This window comes from Elephantulus edwardii, unplaced genomic scaffold (genome assembly GCF_000299155.1).
Source record: "Elephantulus edwardii isolate Elephantulus edwardi_28Jun2011 unplaced genomic scaffold, EleEdw1.0 scaffold00217, whole genome shotgun sequence".
Classification (NCBI taxonomy): Eukaryota; Metazoa; Chordata; class Mammalia; order Macroscelidea; family Macroscelididae; genus Elephantulus; species Elephantulus edwardii.
In genome coordinates this window covers 1,238,827-1,266,002 of record NW_006399967.1, presented here as the reverse complement: position 1 = coordinate 1,266,002, position 27,176 = coordinate 1,238,827, and the positions used below count along the sequence as shown (strand labels likewise).

General features: G+C 44.5%; 1 pseudogene; it reads left to right on the top strand.

The window, feature by feature from the left end:
- Window positions 1–40: 40 nt before the first annotated feature.
- On the top strand, window positions 41–18,194 carry LOC102869127 (annotated as a pseudogene).
- The last annotated feature ends 8,982 nt before the right edge of the window (window positions 18,195–27,176 follow it).

The following is a 27,176-nucleotide window of genomic DNA, read 5'->3' as shown; positions in this document are numbered from 1 at the left end:
ACAGAAAATCCCTCCATGTGAAATATGTGGGAAAACATTCATGCATTTCTCCTCCCTAAAACTACACTTACGGCGGCACAGTGGAGTGAAGCCCTACGAGTGTAAAGAGTGTGGGAAAGCCTTCAGTTGTCCCACGTACTTTCGAGAACACGTGAGAATGCACACTGGAGAGAAACCCTACGAGTGTAAGTATTGCTGGAGAGCCTTCAGCTTTTACTCCTCCCTGCAAGAGCACGAGAGAACTCACACTGGTGAGAAGCCCTACAAATGCAAGCAGTGTGGGAAAGCCTTCACATGCTACTCCTCCCTCCATGGACACGAGAAAACACACAGCGACCAGAAAACTTACGAATGTAAGCAATGTGGCAAAAGTTTCAGTTGTCCTAAATACTTCAGAATACACGTGAAAATGCACAGTGGAGAGAAACCCAATGAATGTAAGCAGTGTGGGAAAATCTTCATTTGTCCCAAATACTTCCGAAAACATATGCGAATGCACAGTGGAGAGAAACCTTTTGCTTGTAAGGAGTGTGGGAAAGCCTTCATGGTCCTTTCCTACCTTGAAAGCCATATTCGGACGCACACTGGCGAGAAGCCCTTCGAATGCAAACAGTGTGGGAAGGCATTCAATTGGCCCACCTCTTTACAAGCCCATATGCGAACACACTCTGATGTGAAACCTTATGAATGTAAACAGTGTGGGAAATACTACAAGTGTTCCAAATACTTTGAAATTCACGTGAAAATGCACAGTGGAGAGACACCCTATGTATGTAAGGAATGTGGAAAAGCCTACAGTTTCCCCTCATCCCTTCGTGAACACATGAGAACACACAACAGCAATAAAACCTATGAATGTAAACAGTGTGGAGAGACGTTCAAGTGTTCTAAGTCCTTCCGCATACATGTCAAAATGCACAGTGGAGAGAAGCCCTATGTCTGTCAGGAATGTGGAAAAGCTTACGGTTTCCCCTCCTCCCTGAGAGAACATATGAGAACACACACTGGAGAGAAACTCTATGATATTAGAAAGAAACCTTTTGAATGTCAGCAGTGTGGGAAAGCCTTCATGTTCCCTTCCTGCTTTCAACGCCACCAGAGAACACACAGTAAAGAAAAGCCCTACGAATGTATGCAGTGTGGGAAAACCTACAAGTGTCTGGAATCCCTTCAAGGACACCTGAAGAAACACACTGGAGAGCAGCCCTGAGCACAGAGAGCAGGCAAGCCTGCCTTCATTCCTAGAGCCGCCTGGTACACACATCTGGAGCCTCCTTGTACATGAAAGAAAACCTGGGGGAAACACTTGTGAGTAAGGAATGAGAAAACCTTCAGATACAGCAGTCCTTCCCTTATAGACGTAAATGCTGAAGAAGAAAGAAACCTTGTCATTTGTACACATACCATACTGCCATTGTAAGGGACTCATTCTTCACACAGTTCTATCACGTATTGCTCTAGTTTATGTTTCTAATGTAAGCAACTAAGGGACTGTCCCTTTATGTCCTTGGGTGGCACAAATGATTGAGTGCTAAACTTTCTGAAAGGCTGGTGACCCCAGGCCACTCAGAGGTGCCTTTGAATAGACTTCTCACAGTTTTACTTCCAAAAACTCCGTCACTGAAGACCCTGTGTGGTGCAGTTCTATTCTGGAACACACTGGGCGCTGTGAAATAATGGCATCTTCCTTTTCGTTTTCATGTTCTCTCTTAGCTGTGCCACATACATTTTGTTAAATTTTAAATAACTGTAGTTACATAAAACAGATGTCATTTCCAGTATGATATCTTTTGAACTAAAAGGTTTTTGTATTTGTTTTTAAATGCTCAACATGGTGTGCTTTTATATAAAAGTATTTTGATTTATGTTTTTCATGTACTCATGATGATATAAGTGTTGAGATTGTTAAAATTTATTTTCTGGTCCATTCTTGCACATACTTGAATTGGCTGGCTTGATATCTACCTTCTCCTGCACTCATTGTTAAAATACATGTCATTCACATTTATTTGTTTCTTGTCAGTACCAAACCCAACATTCCTAGCAAGATTTATTAATTGTGCCAATGATTATGTTTCAGTTTTGAGCTTTGCTCATTGCCCTTAACCTTGGTTGGAAAGCTTATACAATACCTTGAGTTTAGAAGAGTCTTGGTATCATGAAGATGAATGCTAGCATACAAATGGTTCTACTGAATTAACACGGTCAACGTAGGTTAGATTGGAATTACATGTTCCTGAGGCCTTTTAATTGTGGATTGACCTTCACAAGAAGGTGCCTAGTGAGGGCTGGCAGGCGAAAGTGGACACCCTGGGCCTGCAGCAGCAGCTTAGGCTACTGCATTTCTTTGACTTCTGGCTCTGGCATTGAAGAATGGTCTCAGTGGTGGTAGGGGAATTAGGAAATGAGAAGAAGCAATGGCTGTACAACTTGAAGGTGAGTAATATCATTGAGTTGTATATGTGGAGTTTTTTTGGTGTGTTTTGCTACATACATGTTTTCACTACCTCCACACACACACACACAAAACCCAAACAATTGTCTCAAACCAAACATCACCTTTTGATTTTAGTTCCTTCCCACACAGCAGCTTCCACCAGTTTTCCAGCTCCTAGTTTGGACATTCCTTTGTACTCAGGCACACACTGCTTTGTCCAGTGTCCTCTGTCCTTCCAGCTCTTTGGCATTGACAGATCTCTATTGTTTGGTTGGTTTTTAAAAATTTTTATTTTATTCTTTTTTGTGTGTACCGTCAAATCAGATCTGACTGGTACAGGAGGAGATTGCCCCTCCTTCTCCAGCAGAGCATCTGGTAGATTTGAACCGTGTACTTCTGGGATTGCAGTGAAGCTTCTTGCCACTAGGCCACCAGAACTCCCGATCTCTGTTGTTTTAAGCACCATGTTCTTAACTGTAGTAGTTGTTTTCCTGATTCCCTCCTAACAGATAAATGCTGCGACCTAAACGGCAGGAAACACAATTCCCTAGTGGCTTTGTTAAGAGTCTGCCAGGTCAGGAAGTGACTTTACCCGACATTTCTATGAGTGAAATATAGACTTGGAATATACATGGTAGATGATGGGAGTTTTCTGTTACAGGTGAATGCTATTTTTTAGTGATAAACTAATTTTCTATTTGATTGCCTGCTATTTAATGTCTTTCGTTTTTTATGTGATTGAAAATCACATTTTTAGCATACATAATTTTTACTATGTATTGTGTACTTAAATGTATCATGGTTGTGTTCCAGTAATTATTTTCTTGGCTGAGATGAAATATTAAAATAATCACATTCTGATGATTTGTTAATTTGTCCCTGTATATGTATCTATTTTTCTTTATATATTCTAAGATAATGGTATTAAATATATACATATGCCTTTTGAGTTTTTCTTTCTGCTGTGATTTTATTTAATTTAAAATCCACAGCTACTTACTCATTCCTTATAGTGAAAAACTAAATTATTCATGTCAGCAACCTCCGGTCAAAGAAATTCTGAAGCACACTTTCTGTGCTCACACCTTGTTGAGACACCTGGCTCACTGCAGAGTTCAACGTCATGTTCCGTGAAGTGGCCTTGGGTGTCGGTATGAGGATGATGCAGGAATTTTACCAGTTTTGAAAATTTATAACAGAGCAGGACTTTGTGCTAGGTTGAAAGCATTCAGTGTGGGAGGAAGGGTAGTTTTATGAATGGAATCTAATTTTGTATCTGCAGTGTTGGAAAAAACTTGACAAAAGCTGAAGCTGATGATGGAAGGAAGCCTCAGTCACTCCTCTTGACAGGAAAGTTGGGTGGGTTAGTCTGGTGCTATGAGCTTGTCCTTGCCGCTTCTCCAAGAGATCTATTTTTATTGACAACTTTTGTCCTGACCACAGAGCAGGTCTGCCTCTTACTGGTGTTTTATGAATCTGGTTCCTTTTAAATTTGTGGTCACCTCCTAGCAAGACTGAGACCAGACTGTTAGATCATAGATCATACTTTTCCCTCAGACACTCTGTCCTGGAAACCTTCCTCTGTTAGTAGATTGTGTTGATCATGAGATAGACCCACGCTCTGTGACTCCATTTACAGTCGTCTCCCCTTGCCCTCATTGTTTTGAGGTTATTGAATAGTTTGACTGTAAGAAACCCTGATTCATTTTAATGACAGTGTGACTGTGGCTTTGCAGGAGTCCCTGTCCCCAGGATAGGGAAATGTTGTTGGTTGGAACTAGGTAGTTCTCAGTTGATTAGTCCCAGGACATGCTTTTTGAACACTGGGGCCTCATTTTAGAACACAGGCACCCACCAGGGTATTTTGTGCTTTGGACTGGTCTGCTTTACCTACAGTGTTTTCATGTTGTTACATGCCGTCAAGTCCACTCACAGCTGACCCTACAGTGGGTTTTCAGAGGCTGTCAGTTGTACTGGAGGATACTATCCATATTTGTCCCTCAGAGCATCAGTGGATATGATGATCTACATGCCTTCTGGGTTGGCAGTGCAATTCTTTACCCGCCAGGCCAAGCTTCCTCAATAAACTCCACATAGGGAAAGGGGTGAATAAGCAAATGCTGTGTTATGTATATTTTTGGGACAAGAATGAAAAAGTGCTGGTAGGAGCCTACAGATAACTAGTCACCTCATGGAATGAAATCTATTGGTTTAGAAATTAATCTCTATTTTATAGGTACATGAAAATGTGCTGGCTAAATCTCAAGTTTCCCCTTGTCTATTAAGAGCACTGATGTCAGTTTAAACGCTGAGCCTGATTCAAGCTGTAGTCTTCCAGTCATCTGCTGTGCATCTGAGAGCCAGATAATAAGAATGATAAAGAAGAATCAATGCCTTTGGAGGTGTGTTGGAGAAGAGTGCTGAATATTCCATGGACTGCTATAAGAACAAAGAGATTTATCTTGGAGTGAGTTCAACCCGAGTGCTCTTTGAAGGCAAAGATGGTGAAGCTTTGTCACACACACTTTGGACATGTTGTTGTTAGGTGGTGTAAAGTCCAGTATGATTCATAACGACCGTGTGAACAACAGATCTGAACCCTGTTCTATTGTGCGTCGTCCTCACGCATCCTGCCACATTAGAGCCCACTGCAGCAGTTCCATATCAACCCACCTGCTTGAAGGTCTTCCTCTCCTTTGCAAACCCTCAGCCTTTCTGAGCAGCATGTTCCTCTCCAAGGAACAGCCCCTCATAGCAACATGCCTGAAGTACGTAAGGTGAAACCGTGGCATCTTTGTCTCCAAAGAGCGCTCCTGCTTCACCCTCTCCAATACGTATTTGTTCTTTAGCCAGTTCATGGGATGTTCAGTGCTCTCCTCCAACACTTCCTCTCAAAGGCATCAATTCTTCTTTTATCATCCTTATTCATTGTCCAGCTCTCAGATCCACAGCAAGTGATAGGAAAGACTATGGCCTAAATCAGATGTACCTTAGTCATCAAACTGACATTTTCATTTCCCGATTTTGATAGGTCTCTCACTGCAGACTTTCACAGTTCAGCACATCTCCCAATTTCCTGACTGCTGGTACCAAGGGTAATTGTAGATTCAAGTAAATTGAAGTTGTTGACAGTTTCAATCATTTCTCCATCTGTCATCATGTTGCCTATTGGTTCGAGTAGGTAAAAATCTGTTTTCTTCGTTGAAATGCAGTCCATATTGGAGGCTATATTCTTCTGATCTTGTGCAACAAATACTTCAACTCCTCCTCACTTTGAGCAAGCAAGGATCTGCATAATGCAGGTTATTGAGGAGTCTTCTCTAATCTTGATGCCCCGTTCTTCAGAATCCAGCCTCACATATAATTTGCTCAGCATACAAATAGAATAGGTATGAAGAGAGTACAACCCTGATGCACTCCCTTAATTCAGACCTTGTAATGTTCTCGTTTTGTGTTCAAGACTTTCGTTCATAGGGTCGCTATGGGTCATGGATCGTCTTTGACTCATGGCACTTAATAAGAACAACAGTGTTCCCCTGCTCTGTTCCCACAACAGCCTCCTGGTCTAGGTATAGTTTTCACATGAGCACGATTAAGTTGCTTGTGCACATGTAGTTAGGAGAGGCTGTTTCTTGGAAAGGTCAGTAAAAGAGAAGAAACCCTTCACAAGATGGATTGACAGTGATGCAGCAGTGGACCCACGCGTGTCAGCGACTATAAGGATGGTGCAGGCTAAGACAGGGTTCGGATCTTTTGTTCATTGGGTTGCTGTCAGTAGTGCTTGAAGGCATCTAACAACAGTAAATATCAAAAGGTGGCTCCCTGACAGAACTGTGTCACCTGAGATGCAGATGTCAACTGCTGCTCTTTTAAAATAAAAATTTTCGGGGAGCTCTTGTGGCCTAGTGGCAAGAAGGTGCACTGCAATCCCAGAGGCTCACGGTTCAAATCCACCAGATGCTCTGCCTCGGAAGGAGGGACAATCTCCCTGTACCAGTCAGATCCGATTTGACGGTACACACCCACAAAAATAATAAAATTTAAAAAAAATATTTTAAAAAAATTTCCTTTACAATAATAATGTCAGTTTTAGAGCAAGTGTTAACATAACACAAGCAGAGAGTCATGGGTGGTCTCTCTGCCCAGGCAGACCCCTGACTGGCTCCCTAGAAAACGCTGCTGTTGTGGACAAAGGTCTGGATCCCTGGAAACAACGCAAACCCCACTGTGAGCACCTGGGTCCATGAGTCCCTCCACCAGGGGGCGGGGCCGGAGGGCCACACCTCTGCGTGTCACGTGGCACCGTCACCCAGCTGTCCTCATTGGTCCATTCACGGGCCCCGGGGGCGGGACCACGGGCAGTGTCCAATCGGCAGCGTCAATGCCTCTGCGGCCCGTCTTCTTCCGGCCCACCTCGTGCGTCATTCGTCTGCGCCATGGCGACGCGATGGTGTCGGTGGCGTGGCCCTGCCTTCCCCGTTTCCCGCCTCCGACAGACGGCGAGAGCTCTGTGAAGGGCAGGTGTGGAGGTGAACGCGGGGACGGCCGTCCGCTGCGGGCCGGCTGCAGCCTGCGCATGCGCGCCACCCAGGTGAGGCCCATCCCCAGGTACCACCGCGGGGCGGGCGTCTCGACGCGGGTCAGGCGGTCAGGGATGCTGCTGGCTGGGGATCTATCCATTTGTCGTAAAAGAGAGCCCCTTTTCATGACAATAAAACCCAATCTCATGTCCCTTTTAAACAGTTCTCTCCCGCATCTGTTGCAATGCCGTATACATCATTCCTCCCCTCCTTCTCTGCCTTCCCTCAACCCCGATGTCAGTCCTGTTTTACAACATTGGCACCATGCAGTATTTGTCCTTTTGTGACTGAGATACTTCACTCAGCATAATGTCCTCCAGGGTCACCCATTTAGCATACTATTTCATTATTGTTGTGTGCCGTCGAGTCGCTTGCGACTCATCGCGACCCTGTGTACAACAGCCCTAAACTTGATAACCAGGCAGGACCCTAGGCGGCGGCAGGGCAGGCTTGAGTCTCTGTCTCCCACATCGAGGCAGAGGTATCCGTGGCTCCAGGGAGCAAGGGCCATGATGCCAGGGCTTCACACCTCTGGTGCCACCGTAGCTACGTAAGAGGACTTGGCAAGTTGAAGTGCGCTCACAGCAGGCATTTTGGCCTGTTCCCCTCTGTCTGTCCCCCAAAGCTGGCTCTCACCATCTGATCCGGCACGCTTTTCCAGAAGGTCTCCTAGGTCCCTGATGGGAGGTGTCACGTCTTGTTAGGTAGAAGGTCGCAATGCTGCTGCTGCTGCTGCTGCTGCTGGAGGCACAAACGGCACAGAGCTGGAGAAGCAGCAGCAGCTCACCCCCAGGAGATGCCCAACGTCCCGCAGCAAGGGGGCCAAGGAAGACCAGACGCTCATCGCATGTCTCCAGGCCACTCCGCTGCTGCCTGTGACATGATGCATCACTGGCCTCTGGTGACGGGGTAGCAGGTGATCCAGCTCCAGGTCCTCACCGCAGCGTGTAGTGGCCTTGAGCAGCCGTCAGAGTGTCCTGAGCCACCTGGTTCTGCAGGACCTCGTTCTTCTGTGTGGTTTCAGCTGTTGACAGCCGCTTCCCGTGCTCATGCAGAGCCTGTTTAATGAAGGCTAACTAGGGTTCCAGTTGTCCCCATGATTTCCACAGAGCGGGGGAGGGAACAAAGACTGGTAAAAAGTAATCACATCCTAGTCCACCTGGCCTTTATCAAGGGGTGACACGGGTTTTCATAGAGACTCCCCAGTATCGGACAACCCCAAGAGGCAGCACCTTGTCCAGCCGTGCTGCAGCCAGGTCTACGAGGAGCTGCCACGCCAGTATGTGCCACTAGGAGTGAGGTACACCTGTGCTGTCATGGGGGGCAGGTACTGCAGTCACCCCTGGTATTGGATGCTGCCACCTGTCAGCAGAAAGACAGGACTCCAGTCTTCTTTTGTGGAGAAAGCCTCGGAGGAAGGCAGGGGCACCTGCAGAAGAGAGATGGGATTGTGGCAAACACCCTGGTCAGTTACCAGCCGACCTCAGCCATCAGGGTCGTGACTGGGAGATGTGACAGTCCCTCCCCAGGACACGATTTCTCCAGCAGTCTGCGTTCCCCCTCTCCTGTTAGCCCGTCTGCAGTCACAGAGACTCACATACCCCAGTTTGTCTTCATGGCTCCTAGTCACATTTGCTCAGAGATTCTGGGTTCCGAGACTTGCTGTCAGTACCTGAGGAGGGAGGTACCTCATCCCCCGTGGCTGCTTTTGTGGTGATGTGGTGGCAGCTGTGATGTCATAAGATCCCCTCCACCGTTGGGACCAAACCCTCGGGGGCCTTCAGTTCTGTCCAGATGTTGCCACGCCCAGCCAGAGCCCTCTCTGGTGCTGCCCACCTCTGATCTGTACAAGGACCTTCCCGGCTGGGCTCCGTGTTTCACCTTCCCAGCCAGCACCTCGGCCTTCTTAAAAACTCCACGCTGTCCTTTACTTGGTCCCAAGGTTACCCTTTGAGATGAGTCAGTAGAGTGGTCTTTGGCACTGCCACGATACTCTACAGCTTCTCCAAAATGCTCACAAGGGTCTACAGTTCTCTGACATCTAAGCCTGCAGTAATTTTTTATCCTGTCAGCTGTGTCCTTTGGCAATATGCAAGTCCTGCCTGTTCCAGTGACTTCCAGGAAGCTTAAGTTCATGGTCCGTCCTGTGCCCTACAGGCTGGGGATTAAAGCTTCTAGACCATCATGTAACAGAAACATCTTCGGGCATTAACGTGATGACCTCAGGGTAGTAAAACCCACAGATGGGAAGAGAGAACACTCAGTCCCTTCAAGCCTCATTGAGACAGGCCGTGCAGATTCTCTGGCACCAAGAATGTCCATTCTGGTGAGGACAGATTGGGCCCGTGCTGAAGACTGCCCTAGCATGTTGTAGCTGCAGGATGTGTGCCAGGTCGTACACGATCCTAACAGCTGTGTTTGTGCGGTTTGCAGTGCTGGGATCTGACATTGGAATTCTTCCATCAAGAATCCATCCCTGGAGGGGGCCAGCCTTGAACCTGCACCAGGGCTTCGACAGATAAAGTTGCTCTCTGTTTCTGAATTAACCAGAGTGAGCCTACTGTGCCTTTTTATTGAATAATTTAATGATTTAAAATAATAATATAAAAATAATAATGAATACTTTTCTTTAAATAGAAGCTTTCTTTTCCTTTCCTGGCTACCTACTGTAAATCCACTGCCTCTGAGTCAGATCTAACTCGGAGCAGCCACGTAAGACCAAAGAGAACTGTCTGTTAGGGCTTCCAAGGTTGTAATCTTTATGAAAATCTTATTTGTTGTCAAATCAACTCCAACTCATGGCAACTCTATGAAAAAATAGCTCTGAACCTTACCCTATCCTAAGCCAATCTCAATGTCTCTGACACATCTGCCCCCATTGTGACAGTCACTCCATCATTCTGTCTTATCCAGAGTCGTCTTCTCACTATTCCTCCACTCTTCCAAGCATGATGGCCTTCTCCAAGGACTGGTCCCTCCTGGCAACATGCCCAAAGTATATGAGATGGAGCTTCAAAATCTTTGCCTCCAAGGAACAACTTGTCTTCACCCTATCCAGGACAGACCTATTTGTTCTCTTGGTAGTCCATTGTGTGTTCAATATCCTTCTCCACCATCAAAAGTCAAAGGCATCGATTCTTCTTCTATCATCCTTAGTTATCTTCCAGCTCTTTGATGCATAGCAAGTTATTGTAAAGATGGTAGCCTGGATCAGGGGCACCTTAGTCTCCAGACTGACATTGTTGGTCGTTAGCATTCTGGAGAGGTCCTTGACAGCAAAATTTCCTAAAGCAACGTGTATTTAAATCAACTTATGAAAACAAAGTGCCATGTCTTTCTCCCAGGCAGCTAGTGGTTTAGAACTGCCAACCTTTCAGTAAACAGCATGACGTTTGGTTCTCCAGGACTCCTTGCCACGAGTTACATCGGAGTGGAAGTCCTGTCTTTCTAGTTGCTAGAGATGGCTATCGAGGACAAGCTTTTCTGGATTCTAATATGTCTTGGCTCCTGACTGCTGGCTTTGTCACTGCTTGATAAGTCACCCTTATGTAATACCTGCAGGAGGGGCCTTGGCGACCGGACCGCGGCACCATGACAGCTTTGTAAACCAGACTTAGGAAAGCAAACCCTGCCTCCCCCAGCAAGGCTTTGTGGAAGAGAATCTGATTTCCCCCCCTCTAATAGTTTGCTCTGTTTCCTAGATGTAGGGTCTTCTCCTGTTGTAAAGTTACTGACTAGACATGTTTTCTTCTCTCTGCTCAAGTCAACTTGGGCTCCATTACTGTCAGATCCTTAAATGACTCCGTGGTGTCCCTGTCCTTTAATCCTGGCACTTGGTTACTGATTTGAGAGGCCTCTGGTGAATTTGACAGGAGACAGGTGTTCTACTCCAGGTGCTCTCTGTCCACACTCTTCTTATCATCCTGGGTGGAGGCTGAGTCTCTTCTGCTTATTCTGAGGGGATCAGACCAGGCCAAGGACTCTCCAGCCTCCAAGTGAGACTTGTTGAAATGGACTAACACTGGCAGTGTTTGCCACACCCAGATAACATGGTTCCTATTCTTTGTATCTCCTGGGGAAGAAATCACAGCAAACTGAATGTCTATTTCCAATGTTACCTGAATGGTGGTTCCATTTGTCAGACTTTACCTTTGTATGGAATTCATTAGAAAAACTACTGATTTTTTTATGGTTTGACCATACATATGGGTCTGTCATTTTTGCCTCATGTCACATTTTCTGAGCATTTGCCATCCCTGCCTATGCTATATTTAACTGTCTTAATGATCATTTCACCTCCCATGTGAGAGGGCCTGTCTGTGGCTCGGTGTCTGTGGGTGAGTCTTCTGCTTCATCCTGTACACAGTGTTGCTGAAATACCCTACAGGTTTTTTCAGGGTTCAGTGATCTTTCAGGATGTAGCTGTGAACTTCAGCCGGGAGGAGTGGGCTTTGATGAAGGGTGCTCAGCGGAACCTCTACAAAGACGTGATGTGGAAACCTTCTGGAACTTGGCCTCAGTAGGTAAAGATGGCATCATCTCTCCACTTCTTTTATAGAACAAATAGGTCTTCCCCATGAGTGTTTTCCATTTGGTCTAAGTAGTAAGCATGTGTTGTGTGAAAAGAGAGCAGAGGCAGTGTAGAGGTGGCCATGTTTGACCTCCATGAACTCCACAGAGGGAATTGTCTCCATCATCAGCATCTACAACATAAAACACAAGTCCTCCACGCTTCCGCACCCCTTTTTTACCAACTTCAACCGTTCTTCTCAGTCCAAAATCCACTGCAGTAGCAACACAGACCTTACAGAACCATACATAGGATAAAGGGTTTTATTAAGGAAGTTAACGGGTTACAACTCAGGTTGCCAACAGCAAACGCTTTCTCAGTCAGGACATTTGAAGCGTGCTCACAGGCCCTTCAGCCTTAGGCTAGTGTTCTAAACGGTGTCCTGGTCCTTCCAGTTGAGACGTCTGCACCCCCATTGCTCAGCAATCTTGGTTCCCTGGGAAGAGTGTCCTAGGTCAGCTCTGTCTCACATCAAGTGAGCTCTCTGCTGTGTCTGCTGCTGCTTTCCTGGAGGCCCCAGTCAGAGCATGGCAGAAATCTCTGGCCCCAAAGAGTGCATATTTTAATTCTCTGCTTCTTTCTTGCTGGTGATGAGTTCCCCAAATTTCTGCTGCTAAATTTGCTCAGTTTAAACCTAGTAAATGGCGAAACTAGCCATTCTCTTTGTGGATAGACTAACATGTCTGTGTTGACATATTTTTAGCCATTACCTTAGTACCCTCTGGTCTTCAGCTGCCTTAACTTCAGACACAGTCTTGCAGATTATCCACGACCAAGGGACTAGGATGGGAGGGTGCTTCCCACGCTGAGCAGCAAGAATTGAGAGAGACTGGAGCAAGACCTTGTTGGGACCAAGACCCGGTGATGGTGGTGGAGAGACTGTGGCATTGCTGTGGAGCAGCTGTGGCAAGGCTGACCTGAGGCTGCTTGCATTTGTGCTGGCCAAAGTTAAAGGTTTTGCTGTTCTTGCTGATGCTTGAAAGAGAAGCTGACTGCTCAAAGACAAACTTCTGGAAGCTTCTTGAATTTGTTGCTGAACTGGAACTGGAGTCTGGTCTAATAGAGGAACCGAGGAATTGTGCTTTGAGACTGCTGGATAAAACTTGGATTTGCATTGGGTGATATTCTTTGCCTCCCACACTTTCTAGCTTCCCTAATAAACCCCCTTGTTAGTGCCACAGGTGTGAGTCTGCAACGAACAAACCTTTTGCCACTGCTGTGGCTCTAGAGGCACCACAGGCCTAGACTGGGGACTCTTTCTGCTCTCCATTCTGGGGCAGTGAGGGGCTGTGCTATTCTCACTCCTCCTGGCCCTTTCAGAAAGACCCTTCCTGCTCTGTACTCCCTGTCCCATTTTCTCTCTAGTCAGTATCCTATTTGCATGTTTCCACTTGTTGTAATGTGCCATTGAGTCACCTGTGACTCATAGTGATCCTGTGTACAAGAGCTCTGAAGACTGCCCTGTCCTGAGCCAGCCTCACTGACTCCAACACACCTACCCCCAATGCCCTAGTCACCGTATCCGTCCATCTCATCTTATACCTTCCTCTCCTGTGCTGTCCCTCCACCCTTCTGAGCATGATGTCCTTCTCCACGGATCATTTCCCTCCTGGCCACGTGCCCAGGGTATGTGAGCTAGAGCTTCAAAATCCTAGCCTCCAAAGGGTAACTTGGTTTCACCCTCTCCAAGACAGACCTATTTGTTTTCTTGGCAGTCCATGGTATGTTCAAAACTCTTCTCCAGCACCACAAATCAAAGGCATCAATTCTATCATCCTTAGTCTTAGCCAGCTCTCTGATGCATATCAAGTAATTATGAAGACCATGGACAGGATCAGGCGCACCTTAGCCTCTAGACTGACATCTTTGCTTCTCAGTACTCTATAAAGGTCCCTGACAGCAGATTTACCTAATAAAGTTACCCCTTGGAGGCTAGCTCTGTCTAACGTACTTTGGGCATGTGGCCAGAAGGGATTGGTCCTTGGAGAATGAGATCATGCTTGAATGGGTGGAAGATCAGCACAGGAAAGGAAAAAAACTGGATAAGATGGATTCATATAGTGACTAGGGCAGTGGGAGTAGGTGTGTTGGAGTCAGTGAGACTGGCTCAGGACAAGGCAGGTTTCAGAGCTGTTATCGGGTCGCTGTGAGTCACAGGTGACTTGACGGCACGTAACACAAGAGCAGTGTTCCATTTCTCTGTTCCCATAGCAGAATCTCTTAGTTCAGGTATAGATTTCTCATGAGTCCAATTAAGTGCTCTAGGACTCCCATTCGTCTCAACGTCAGCCACAGCTTGTTAAGATCCATGCATTCAAATACCTTTCCATAGTCAATAAATCATAATAGACATTCTTCTGGTATTTTTTCTTTTTTTAAAAAAAATTAATGAAGGTTTACAGAGACTTTGGATTTCCATTTATTCATTGTTGCACTTTTTGCCCTGCCCGCCCATCCCTCCCCCTCAATTGGCTCTTCTATTTGAAAAGTAAAAGAAAAAAATCTTTCATTGCTATACAGTCCCTTCCCCCAAGTCCACTCCACTGTGCAGTCTTCATTCTGGACTCCTGTCATGACAAAAATACCTAATCATATATCCCTTTTAAACAGTTCTATTCCTCATCTGTTGCAATGCAGTATGCATTATTTATCCCCAATTTCTCAGTCTCCCCTCAACCCTAATGTCAGTCCCATTTTACAACAGCGGCACTATGCAATATTTGTCTTTCTGTGACTGAGATATTTCACTCAACATAATGTCCTCCAGGGTCACCTGGATATTTTGTATGATATTTCATGAGTTCCTTATTTTTCAATGCTGCATAGTATTCCATTGTGTGAATATTCCAGAGCTTCTCTATCCATTCATTTGTTGATGGGCACTTGGGTTGTTTCCAACTCCTTGCTATTGTGAACAAAGCTGCAATAAACAGGGGTGTGCATATATCTGCTTGGGTGGCGGTTAAGGTTTCTTTAGGGTAAATTCCCAGTAGTGGAATTGCTGTGTCAAATGGTATTTCTATTTGCAACTTTTTGAGAAAGTGCCATACTGCCTTCCATAGTGGTTGCGCCATGTTACACTCCCACCAACAGGGAATAAGGGCTCTAGTTCCTCCACAACCTCACCGGCATTTGTTGTTTGCTGTTCTGTTAAATTTTGCTATTCTTGCTTGTGTGAGATGATATCTCATCATTTATTTGATTTGCATCTCTCTTAGAGCTAGAGATTTTGAACATTTCTTCATGTGTTTCTTTGCCATCTGAATGTCTTCTTTGGTGAAGTGTCTGTTCATATCCTGTGCCAATTTTTCAATTGAGTTATTTACCTTTATCTTGTTGTGGTTCTTCTAGTATTCTTTACTTTCAGCCAGGATCCCTCTGACATTAGCAATGATATCACTTGTACCACAACCTCTTCTAAATCCTGATTGAATTTCTGGCAGTTCCCTATTTATATACTATTGTAGCCATTTTGAACGATCTTCAGCAGTATTTTGCTTGCAAATTACTAATGATATTGTTAAATAGTTTCCACATTCTTTTGGATCACCTTTCTTGGGATATAAGAAAATATCCCAAGCCAGTTGGTATCTGATCTAGAATGTCTAGGTTGGCTTTAGAAGGGGTCGTGGTACTAGGGATATTATAGCTAATGTTAGACGGATTTTGGCTGAAAGCAGGGAATACCAGAGGAATGTCTATCTGTGTTTCATTGACTATGCAAAGGCATTTGACTGTGTAGATCATAACAAACTATGGTTGACTCTGAGAAGAATGGGAATCCCAGAACACTTGATCGTTCTAATGCGAAACTTCTACTTGGACCAGGAGGCAGTCGTCAGAACAGAGCAAGGAGGGGAGCTCTGGTGGCCTAGTGGTAAGGAGCTGCAACTTCAATCCCAGAGGCGCACGGTTCGAATCCACCAGATGCTCTGCCAGGGAAGGAGGGACAATCTCCTCCTGTACCAGTCAGATCTGATTTGACGGTAAACTCACACAAAAGTAATAAAAAAAAAAGAACAGAGCAAGGAAACACTCCATGGTTCAAAATTGGGAAGGGTGTATGCCAGGGATGTGTCCTGCCTCCATACCTTTCCAATCTGTATGCAGAACAGATTATCTGGGAGGCTGGGCTCTATGAGGAGAAATGTGGGGTCAGTATTGGTGGAAGATCTATCAACAGTCTACATTATGCAGATGACACAACCCTGCTTGCCAAAACTGAGGAGGACCTGAAGCGCTTGCTGCAGAGGGTCAAGGACTGCAGCTTTCAGTATGGATTGAGGCTCAATATCAAGAAGACCAGAGTATTGGGAGTACCATGGACTGCTAGGAAAATGAACAGGTTCATCCTGGAGAGGGTTAAACCAGGCTGCTCCTTGGAAGCAAGGATTCTGAGGCTTCATCTGACATACTTTGGGCATGTTGTAAGGAGGGACCAGACCTTAGAGAGGGACATCATGGTTGGGAGGGTGGAGGGACAGCGCAGGAGAGGAAGGCCCTCTATGAGGTGGATTGATTCAGTGACTGGGTTAATCGGGATGGGTGTGTCGGAGACAGTGCGATTGGCACAGGACAGAGCAGAGTTAAGGGCTATGAGTCACAAGGGACTCGACGGCACATAACAGCAACAACAACATAAATCAAGTCAGCTTTACAGCAGATACTCTTTTCATATATAGGTTGCTATTTTTACCCATCTTTCTGTGTTACTGTTAGAATCTTCAGAGTCCTTGCTCACATATCTATAATTATATCAGACGAAGTAAAAAATCCACAAGTAGTTTTTTGTTCTTTTTACCTCCCCAAGAAGTTATACTATGTTCTCAATTTTTGCAGCTTTTTCTGCTCAAAATAAATTCCGTGGATCCAGTCATCAGCAGGATACTTTTGGGAATGAAATATCCAATGGAGAGAATATAGTGAGCTTCATAAGAATTGATTCCCATTCCAATTTGATAGAAAAAAGTAAACTTCCTAACACTGAACAGCCCCAAATCTGGAAGAAATGTTTCAGGTGAGTGGCAGGTAGGAGGAAGAATATTCGACTCTTGAAACTAAGGAAAAAGTAAACATGTAGCTTGTCAGTTGTGGGACCTCTGGTGGCCTAGTGTGTCAGGAGTCATGCTGACGACCTCAAGGAGGGTGGTTTAAATCGATTAGCTGCTTCATAGGACAGAGATGGGCATTCTCCTACCATACAATTTATACTCTTGGAAAACCCACTGGAGGGGCAGCTATGAGGCAATTCCAGCTCAGTGACAAAGAATAAGTTAGTAAATTAGTTGTGCACTTAAAATCTTCAAAAGATAATATTTCACAATTATGTAGACATTGAGGATTTTAAACATAATGGATGGAGTTCTGATGGCCTAGTAGTATTAAATTGCACTGCCAATGCAGAGGTAAGCAGTTCAAATCCAGCAGCTACGTAGGAGAAGGATGTGCATGCAGTCTCCTCCCGTGTGATTGACTGTCTCTGAAAACCCACTGGAGGGTCAGCTTTGGGTCAGTTCCAACTTGATGGCATTCAGTAAAAACACACATAATTATGCTGGAAACAGTGGTCAGAAACCTCCATATTGAAACCGTATTAGAATGGAGTGGCTTTTCTCAAGCCCTTAGATAAGTTTCAGTTTGTTCCGTGTTGATAAATGGTAACAGTGTGGTGGACTTCCATCCACTGGGAATGACAGGTGTGGTCCTGGTATTCATTCACCTACTCCTCACCTGTAGGAGGCATCTCACTAATCAGAAATTACTGAAGATACATGAATGTGAATTATGTGAGAAACACTACATGCACCCCTCCTCCCTGAAACTACGTGTAAGACAGCACAGTGGAGTGAAGCCCTGTGAATGTAAGGAGTGTGGGAAAACCTTCAGTTGCCCCTCGTACCTTCAAGAGCACGTGAGAATGCACACTGGAGAGAAACCCTAAGAGTGTCAGTATTGTTGTTGAGCCTTCACTTTTTACTCCTCCCTTTACGAGTATGAGATAATGCACACTGGTGAGAAGCCCTACAAATGCAAGCAGTGTGGGAAAGCCTTCACGTGCTACTCTGCTCTTCATGCTCATGGGAAAACACACAGTGAACAGAAACCTTACCTGTGTAACCAGTGTGGCAGAGGTTTCAGATGTCCTAAATACTTCCAACAACACGTGAAAATGCACGATGGTGAGACACCCTTTGAATGTAAGGAATGTGGGAAGGTCTATACGATGCCTGCAAACCTCCAACAACATATGAAAACACACAGTGGAAAGAAGCCCTATGAATGTCACGAATGTGGGAAAATCTTCAGCTGGCTAACCTCCCTGTGCTTACACATGACTACACATTCCAGTGAGAAGCCATACGAATGTCAGCAGTGGGTGAAAGCCTTCATGTTCCCCTCCTGCTTTCAATGCCACCAGAGAACACACAGTAAAAAGAAGCCTCATGAGTGTAAGGAGTGTGGGAAAACCTACAAGTGTCTGGAATCCCTTCAAGGACACCTGAAGAAACACTGGAGAGGAGCCCTGAGCACAGAGGGTGTAGGCAAGCCTGCCTTCATTCCTAGAGCCACCCTGTACACCCAGAAAACGGGAGACCCTTGTGAGTAAATGATGGGGGAGTGTTCAGGTATCTCTGTCTCATTATTGTGTCTGTATAAACTCAGAACAGGAAAGAAATTGTTCGTTATTATATGTTGCCTTTCTAAGCACCTTGTCGTTCATTTGGATCTCTGTGTATTGGTTTCTGCTTTATATTTTTGTGAGCTAAACATCTAAGATACTGTACATCTGTGTCCATTGGTGGCTGCAGTGTTAAAGCGTTAACTGCTTGATGAAAGGCTGGAGGCCCCTATCCATTTGGAGGTACCTTGGATAGCATCTTGACAATCTGTTTGCTAATGGTTAGCCATCAGACCCTGTGAGGTACATCTCTACTGTGAAACGTGGACTGTCCTCAGGGGAGTCCACCTGGCAGCCACTTGTGTGATTGTTTCACTCTGGTCTGTGCCACTTATATTTTGTGAAATGAAAGTAATTGTGCAGTTATGTAAAACTTCTCTAAGGGATCTCTGTTGGCCTAGTGGCCGGAAGCTGCACTGGAATCCCAGAGGTGTGCAGTCCAAATCCACCAGATGCTCTGCTGGAGAAGGAGGAACAGTCTCCTCCTGTACCAGTCAGATGTGGTTTGACAGTACACGCACAAAATATAATAAAATAAATTTTTTTAAAACCCTTGTCTGATTTACACTGTGATATATTCTGAATCACTGCCTTTCTTTGAAATGGAAAACATGATGTAATGATAGCACTGGAAGGCAGAGGGTATCATTTATCTGCCTTCCCCTGGGAGGTCAGGAGACAGATGCCTAGGAATGCAGTCACTTCCGCTCCAGCTCTGCTTTAACTTGAGGCTCTGATATTCAAGAACCAGCCCAGAGATGCTGGGATGATTAGAAAATGAATAGGACGAATGATTGTGCAACTTGAATGTAGTCAATGTCACTGAATCATAGACATGTAGCAATTGTGATTGGTGTATGCTTTGTGGAACATACTTTCACCTCAGATACAAATAAATTAACCTCAAACCAAAACACATTTTTCACTTTTGTTTCCTCTTAAGCAGTAGCTTCCTTCCAGAAGCTCCTGTCAGGCACCTTTTATACTCCTGTACAGACTGCTTTGCTTCATGCTCTGACACCAGACCCATGCTCCTTCCCATTGACTTCGATTGTTAGCACCTTATTATTAGTTAGTAGTTCTTTGCCTGAATTACAAAGCTCATATTTGACAATCTGCTGTTGGAAACTCGATCTGTGAACAGTATGGAGAGCAGTTCTATCCTAAACATGGGAGGCGAGGGCAGCTCGGGGAGAGGGTTTTGTTGTTCTTGTTTTTGTATAGACTTTAGACTGTATTTTGTTACATGAAACATCAGTTATAGAGAATTTATTCACATTGCTATATATATTTTAGATTCACTTTGTTTTTATGTGTAACATGGTATGTTGTTGTTATGTTGTTATGTGCCATCGAGTCGTTTCCGACTCATAGCGACCCTATGCACAACAGCTCTAAACCCTGCTCTATCCTGCGCCAACCGCACCGCCTCTGACACACCCATCCCGATTACCCCAGTCACCGAATCAATCCATCTCATAGAGGGTCTTCCCCTCCTGCGCTGTCCCTCCACATGGTATAATTTTATTTTTTAAAAATATTTATTTCTATTTTCCAGCTATTTCTATATGTGGTCATGGTGATATGTGCCATTAGACATTTTCTGATTTATTTTATGGACTGCTGTTGGAGAGACTGGAGTCTCCTAACTGGATCTCTGCCTTCTTCATTATTCATTGAAAGGCGACTCATCCTCTGTTTGTAGCTGTTTGCTGCCATTCGCACATCCTGTGTGTCTTTGCTCATATTTCCCAGACGTGTGCCTTCCAAAGCATGAGAGTGCACATGAGTGTGAATGCCAGTGTGTCCCCCCAGGGTTGTACCCTGTGCTACAACCTTGAACTAATTAAAGTTAAAAACAACTGAGCTGAGTGAGATCCTTTGTCGCAGTTCACATGACTCATGTTTTGTCTTTCAGCTGGCTGTTTTCATCTTTGACGCTGAGTTTCAACCTGTGGGATCCCAGGGTTCTCTCAGCACGTGGCTCACTTGCCGTATCTTCCCCTGGCGTCCTTACCACTTCTGCATCTTTGGACCCAGACCAGTACTGTTTTTCTCCCCACTCACTGACCAATTAATTTAAATAATTTCCATAATTCCTATGATTTAACACTCGGCCTGCTTTTATACTTCTTTTGCCCTCTACTTCATTGAAATAAATCTCAAACTACTAAAGCTCAAAGTAATTTTTACACTGATGTTTAATTACCGTGGTCTCTTGACCTGTGACCACAGGGCAAACATGCATTCAGCTCTAAGTTGAGCTCTCCACTTGGATAAATCCCATGTGTCTCAAGCTGAACTTGAGCACACAGATCTGGACAGCCTACTCCGGCCAATCTGCTTACCAACTGGCTTCCCCGCGTCAGCTAGTGGCATCAGCCTCCATTCTCTTAACCAGAGCAAAGTTCTCTCCTAACTGCTTGAGGTGAACCTGTTTAGCAGGCGGAAAAGGCAGTAATCTGCCAGTATATCTGTTTCTTACAGCCTTGTAGCTGTGACTGCCCCTCAGATTGTCACACGTTCTTATCTGAAGATGCTCTCAGGGCTGGAGCGTGATCATGGCCACCTCAGTGCTGTGCAGACTCCACACTGGAGGGAAAGCAGTGGCTACAGGCTAGTTCTTTATCTGGTAAAGGTTAAATGAAGCCTGGGAGGCAGACAAGCTCATTAAATACGTGCAGAGTATGAGGATATGACTGCCAAGACCAATGCAAATCCGTTTAAAAAGAACAGAAACCAGTGAGTCTATAATATTGACTCAGAAACCATCTGTGTTCCAAGGTTATGAATCTGTACAAAGGGGAATGGCCTGTCTTCTGTATAATGCCTGGTGGATTTGAACCACTGCCCTTTGAGTTAGCAGACTCATCCAAACCAGCGCTCATTGTTGTGAAGTCAGAATGAAATTATCCCTGACCCTCCAGAGGGTTTTTAGAGGCTATAAATTGGCAGGTCTTTAAATTGAGACTACCAAGGAATAGAATCAGCCTTAGGGAAGAGAGGAAACTGTAGTACTCACAGATACATCCCTCCACGGACTAGTTTTGTAGCTAGTTGATTGACTATGAGTTGATGTGGACCATACTGGTGTGTAGTTGCAGGAGTTTTAGAAGTGGGGGCTTTACCATGTGATTGTAAAATGGTGGCAAGATAAACTGAAGATTAAGGTTTGCTCAAAATAAACTTGCTTGGCTCCACAGTCAACACTCTGCACCAACAGGCTGTTAGGGACCTCTCCAAAATGCTAAAGAGCAACGATGTCAGTCTAAAGACTACAGCCTGAATCAGGCACGTGGGCTTCCATTTTACTTGCTATTAAACAGCTGAAGGATTGAAGGATTGATGTCTTTGAGTGGTGCTGGAGAAGAGTGTTGAACATACCATGGATTGCCAAGAGAACAAATGGGTCTGTATTGGAGAGGATGAAACCAAACTGATCCTTGGAAGCAAGCATTTTGAGAATTCTTGTCTCACATACTTTGAGCAGATGGCCAGATGACCAGTCCTTGGAGAATGACATCATGTTGGTAAGGTAGAATGAAAGAACAGGAGAGGAAGACCTGGGATGAGATAGATTGACACTGTAACTAGGGGTAGTTGGGGTAGGAGTGTCAGAGACAGTGAGAATGGCTCAGGATAAGGCAGGGGTCTGAGTTATTATTGTACTCAGGGTTGCTAAGAATTGCAGTTGTCTCAATGCAACATAACAATACCTAAAAAGATTCTAACCATAAACTCGTCAATTGAATGGAATTTTATAGGCACAAACTAGATATCAAATCTGTTTTAATGGAGTTTATAGAAAAATACACAAGCACACAGGAAAAGCATTTTTCCCCTGAAAATTTACTAAGGATGTTAAAAATTTTTAATGCAAGTACTGATATAATAGGGGAACTCTGGTGACCTAGTGGTAAGGAACTGCGCTGTCAACCAAATGGTATGGAGTTCCAGTCCACCGGCAGCTCCATGGGCCTATCCTGATGGACGGTCAGCGGGACGAGGACCAGCCACCGGGGTCAGGACATGGGCCTGTGAGGGGCAGTGGCCTCGGGTGTCCTCAGGGACAGTCCTCCCCAGGTGGGCGCTGTGGGGAAGCTGGCACGTCCATCGCCTCCCGGACCACGTTGCTGGACACTGAAGGGAATTGAATATGGCAAAGAGGGGACACCGGGGACTTTGGGGAGATGGACGTGGTGGGGAGAAATGACTGGAGATTCATGGGAGGTGGACATGCTGGAGGGAGGGTCACCGGAGACAGGGGTGTTGGACAGGACAGTCACCAGAAAACGAAAGGCAGTCATGGACAAGGGACAGTTGGGAGACAGCCACTGGTGCGTGGGGCCAGTGAGGAAGGGCCCTGAGGGCAGCAGGGAGTGTCGAGTGTCACTTTAGGACATTCACATTTCAGGATGAGCCCGATAGGCCATCTGAGCTGCGGGCAGTTTCTTTCAAGTCACTTTAAACAAACTGATGAGAAGTCACAGGTGCTCTGCCTCCCCAGAGATTACATCCAAGAGAATCTGAATCAGACATGACAGCCATGTGGGGTTTTTTAAATATAATTTTTATTTTATACTGCTTTACTGACAAAGTTTGTATACATTGTTTTCCACACTGAATCTTTCCCATTTGCTTTACCCTCCCCCCACCCATCAAATTGTGCCCTTTGATTAACACCCACTCCCTCCACCCCTCCTGTTCCCCCCAACCTTGGATCCTCATACATGTTCTACAATAATCTTCTTCAATATTTATCCTTATGGGACTGATTGAGAAATTATGGTACACTCACATGATGGAATACTACACAGCTCGCAGGAGCAGTAATTTTGTAAATTACTCCCTAACTTGGGAGGGACTGGAGAGCATTTTGCTAAGTGAACTCACTCAGTCCCATATGGGGTTGGTTTTTTGTTAATATTTTGTTCACTTACTGTACAAGTCCCTGCATTAAACCCCACACCATTAAACACTCAAGTATAGTCATGGATTGAATTGTATTCCCTACCCCAAATAATGTGTGATTTTGGCTGAGCTGTGATTCTCAGTAGTTTAGCAGTTGACGGATCAGATAATAATTGGTAAGGGAATTGGGTTGAGATTAAATACCCTTATATCACAACCTGATCTGACATAAGGAGTTTCCCTGGGGTACAGCCTGCATCACCTTTCCTTTTATGGGATAAAAGTAGAGGCAGGAAGAACTCAGTACCATCAAGATAGCAGAGCTGGGAGCTCAGTGTGTCATTTGGGCCTGGGGCCTCTGTGCTGATAACCTCCTAGACCGAAGGGAAGCGTGGTGCCAGCATACATGGAGAGCACCAAGGACACCTGGGCCCACAGGTGTTGAAGGTGACAAAGACCTCACAGAATCAAAAAGAGAGCCTTTTTTGAGATGTTATGTGCCACAGCGTGGGAACCACCTCACAGGATGGGAGGAGACTGCCCTCGCCTAGTTTTGGGTTGATAGTGCAACCCCTAGGCACTAGGCCACAAGAACACCCTCTTGAACTTGAGCATGAGCGCCATGAGTTTAGACATCTGGCTTCTTATTAAAAAAAGAAAAACAACCCGATATCCAATCATTCTTTTTACCAAATTGGATGAAAAAACACGTGGCCTTCTGTGATGAATCAAAGCTCTTCCAAGTGAAAAGTAATGGAGAGGCATCAGACTCAAGACAAACAGCAAGAGATCATTGAATAGGAGAGTGATTGAACTTGACACTAAATCATTAAAGGTAGTTACTGACTAGAATGTCATGTTCTCTAAAAGGAGAGACCATTGACCCAGTCAAGGCCAAGTCCCAGCTAGCCGCACCACCCTTTCCTGAAAAAGACTGGCGATAAGATTTCTACACTTTTATCAATTTCAGTGTTACATTATGGATTTCATGAGTTCCGTGTTTTCAGTGCTGCGTAGTTTTCCATTGTGTGACTATACCACAGCTTCTTTATCCATTCGTTTGTTGATGGGCACTTGGGTTATTTCCATCTCCTTGCTATTGTGGACAATGCAGCAATAAACATGAGTGTGCATGTATCTGCGTGGATACGTTGGCATAGTGATAGCCAGGCCACAGCTGAAATCAGAGCCCAGGCTGGACTGGGCACCCTCTACAAACAGAGAATTCTACCCAGCCACCCCGTAGGAAATACTGGATGCCCTCTGCAAGCAGAAGGTACCCCCAGCCTCGCACTAGAGGGGAGTACCATGTCTGAACTTTGGAATCATCCTGCTCTTGGTTTAAGAATTAAGCTTACCCATTGTTATGTTGGCAACAATTATGTAGAAGGAAAATACAGCCTCACAAGATAGGAATTTTTTAATTGTTGGTTGAAACTAAATAAAAACCGTAGCAAAGTGAAGGAAGATGCCTTTCACAGTCCTAAGCTGTGTGGGGAATCCCTGCCTTAGCATTCCTCTTTTTCAAAATTCAGTTCCTTGAGTCCCTGTTTTCATTCTGCATCCGGTTAACAATATATCTGTTTGGGCGGCACTTCTGATTTCTTTAGGCTATATTTCCAGTAGTGGAATTGCTGTGTCAAAAGGTATTTCTATTCCCAACTTTGTGAGAAAATGCCATACAACCTTCCACAGTGGTTGCACCATTTTACACTCCCACCAACAGTAAGGGTTTACAGTTTCTCCACAACCTCGCCAGTAGTAGTTTTGCTGCTCTATTGAATTTTGCTGTTCTTACTGGCGTGAGGTGATATCTCATAGTTGTTTTGATTTGCATTTCTGTTGGAGCTAGGGATTTTGAACATTTCTTCATGTGTTTGTTGGCTATCTGAATGTCTTCTTTGGTGAAGTACCTGCTCATATCCTGTGCCCATTTTGTAATTGGGTTGTTTACCTTTATCTTGTGGTAGAATGAACAGATCTTTCTTGGAACAAAATACAGCCGAGTGTTCCTTTGATACAAGGACGGCAGAGCTTCACCTCACATACTTGGCCATGTTGACAGGAGAGCCTATTCCTTGTATAGGGACATCATGCTTTGTAGGAGTTAAACTAGATCTAGGATTGCTTGGATCAAGAGAATATAATCAGAGGAAATTGTTAGAGAAAAATCTACTAAGTGCACACTGTGGAGAAACAAGGAAAACATTCCTAAGTAATTGTGGGATTGTGAGTTAAATGTGGGCAGTCTCCTCTCGTGCAATTAGCTGCCTCTGACAACTCTCTGGAGTGTGAGCTATGAATCAGTCCTGACTCAATAGCACCCAACATTAACAAGGCATGAAACCTCTAACTGCATGCAAAGTGCCCTAACAATCTTAGTGTGAATAAAGGGACACTCTTCTGTCATTATTAGAATCACTGATGACAAGGACCTATGGTCAGTTCAATTACAAACCTCTGATATCACAGAAGCGAGAGCAAATGGAAAAAATAGCGAAATAAAATAGCTGCACAACCTTTCCTGAGCCAGCTGTTAACTGAAACTGAGGAAAGACAACAAAATGAAAAAAAATACACCAAACAAGCAAAAAGAGTTGGCAGCTCAAGAAGACAAAGATTCACAACTGAATGTGCAATGACATGAAATTAGAAAACAGAAGAGAAGAACGCACTTGGCATTTCTCATGCTCAAGAACTCAAGGGGAAAAATTTAAGCCTCCTCTTACAATACTGAAAGATTCTTACAATACTGAAAGATTCTATGTGCAAAATACTGAGTGGTATAGAAAGCATAAAAAAGATGGAAAGAATACACAGAGTCTTTATGCCACAAAATAACTGGTTCCACACTCAACCATTTCAAGACTTTGTCTGCAGTCCAGTAGTACTTAAGAAGAATAGCAAGTGATATTGAAGAATCTCCCAAGAATTGATAGAATACAAAGGGAGGTGTTTCAGCAAACAGATTCGACACTGGATATATTCACTAGTCTAAGCCAAGAAATTGGGAAGACACTTACCTGGACAGCCGACAAAGAACCATAATTGTTCTCATTTTTAAAAACTATGATCCAAGGTTTGAATCTTCCAGATACTCCACTGGAGAAGTAGGGACTTCTGTGCCAGTCGGATCTGAATTAACAGTATACACACAAACAAAAACAATGATCCAACAGAATGCAGAAATGATTGAAGAATATCACTAATATCAAAGTAAAATCCTGCTGAAGAATATTTTTTTAAGAAACAGCTGGACTAATGTATTAAAAGAGAACCTTCAGAAATACAAGCTGAATTCAGAAAGAGGCCACAGAAGGAAAGAATGTCATTGCTGATGTCAGATGAATCTTGATTGAAAGCAGAGAATACCAGAATGATATTTACCTGTATTTTATTGATTATGGTAAGACTTTTACTACATGGATCATAATAAATTATGGATAAGATTGAAAAGAGTAGGAATTCTAGAACACCTAATTATGTTCATGCAAAACCTATACATAGATCAAGAAGCTCTTACCTGAACAGAACAAGAGAACACTGCATGGTTTAAAACCAGGAAAGATGTGTGTCAGGCTTGTATCCTTTTTCCAAACCTATGCAGTCTGTATATTGAGCAAGTAATTCAAGAAGCTGAGCTATCTGAAAAAGTGTGGTGGCATCAGGAAAATTCAACAACCTACATTATGCAGGTGACACTGACTTGTCTCGTGAGTAAAGTGTACCTCTTCCAGGTTATGGTCTTCTCAATTGCTTGCTATGCATCTGAGTGCTAGACAGTGAATAAGAATGACAGAAGAAGAATCAATGCCTTTGAGGTGCATCTGATACAGGCCATGGTCTTTGCACTCACCTGTTATGCATCAGAGAGTTGGACAATGACTAGGGAAGATAGAAGGAGAATTGATGCCTTTGAGCTCTGGTGCTGGAGAAGAGTATTGAATGTACCATGGACTGCTAAGAAAACAAACAGATTCACCCTGGAGAGGGTTAAAC